Raw genomic sequence first — 1,825 nt, forward strand, 5'->3', positions numbered from 1 at the left:
TTAAAAACTGAATATCATGATAATTTAGCTCCATGTATAAAATGCCATGATCTAGAATCTCTCCAAAAGGAGAACTTGCTACTTAAGGACACCTTGAAGAAATTCGAGTTGGTAGTAAGTCTTTGAACATGATCCTTACAAATTAGGGTCACGTTCTTAAAAGAATTGGAATCGGATTTGTGAGAAGTCCTCACCAAAATCCAACCACCTTCATTAAAGGCCCCGTATTACATGTTCGGCATCAAAGCAATTGCAATTTTTGTTGCAAATATGGAAATAAAACTTACAAATGTCCATTCAAGAAAATTAGTCCGAATAAACTAATTTGGGTTCTTAATGGAACCATGATCAATTCTAATCAATATGATGAACAAGTTAAATCAGTTTTTAAGGCACCCAAAAGAAAATGGGTACCTAAAAATAATCCCTTATTGTAGAAACATACACCATCACAAGCTAGGAGCAAGAGATGGTATCTAGATAGTGAATGCTCAAGACATATGACTGAAGATTCATCTCATTTCTCTATGCTCACTAGCAAAGAAGAAGGGTATGTCACCTTCGGAGACAACAACCAAGGTAAAATCATTGGCAAGGGAACCATAGGTAACAAATTAAAATTTTCTATTGATGATGTCTTAGTAGTTGATGGATTGAAACATAATCTCTTGAGTGTTAGTCAATTATGCAATAAAGGTTATATCGTTAGATTTGAATCAAATGTGTGTATTATTGAAAAACCAAACCATAACATAACTATGATTGCATTAAAACAAAATAATGTCTACACCATCAACCTTGATGAACTAAGTAATGAAATGTGTTTTTCCGCTTTAAATGATGATGCTTGGCTTTGGCATAGGAGACTAGGCCATGCAGGCATGAAACTAATATCTAAGATCTCATCTAGAAAATTAGTGCACCGAATTCCAAATATAAAGTTTATTAAGGACAAAGTATGCGATGCATGTCAACTAGGTAAACAAATAAAAACTAATTTCAAACTAAAAACTCAAATTAGCACCACTAGCCCATTACAATTGATTCATTCGGATTTATTTGGACCAATTGACACGACAAGTCTAGGGGTAAGCAAATATGCGTTTGTAATTATGGATGACTATACTAGATACACTTGGACCTATTTCTTAGCTCACAAAAGTGATTGTTTCAAGTGTTTCTCTAAATTTTGTAAACTCACTCAAAACGAAAAAGGTTTCATGATTTCATCAATTCAGAGTAATCACGGTGGCGAATTTCAAAACCGTGACTTTCAAAATTTTTGTGAAGTTAATGGATACAATCACAACTTCTCCACTCCGAGGAATCCCCAACAAAATGGAGTAGTTGAAAGAAAAAATAGAAACCTACAAGAAATGGCAAGAACGATGTTAAATGAACATAGTTTACCTAAGTATTTTTGGGCCGAAGCCGTAAATACGGCTTACTACATCATGAATAGAGTCCTAATAAGACCATCCCTATCAAAAACTCCCAATGAATTATGGAATAACAAAAAACCAAATATTTCCTATTTTAAAGTTTTGGGTTATAAATGCTTTATTTTGAATGAAAGGGATGCCTTAGGAAAATTTGATGCTAAATCCGATGAAGGCATCTTTCTTTGTTACTCTTCCATTTCTAAGGCTTTTCAGGTTTTTAACAAAAGAATCTTAGTAATAGAAGAGTCTATTCATGTAGTTTTTAATGAAATTTCTAATTTAAAGAAAAATAATTTTGATGATGATCTTGGTTTTGATAATTTGAATTTAAATGAACCCCCTCCTCAAAATAGCAACTTGGATGCACCTTCTTCCGAAATTTC

The sequence above is a fragment of the Musa acuminata genome, chromosome BXJ3-10, assembly GCF_036884655.1.
Source record: "Musa acuminata AAA Group cultivar baxijiao chromosome BXJ3-10, Cavendish_Baxijiao_AAA, whole genome shotgun sequence".
Lineage (NCBI taxonomy): Eukaryota > Viridiplantae > Streptophyta > Magnoliopsida > Zingiberales > Musaceae > Musa > Musa acuminata.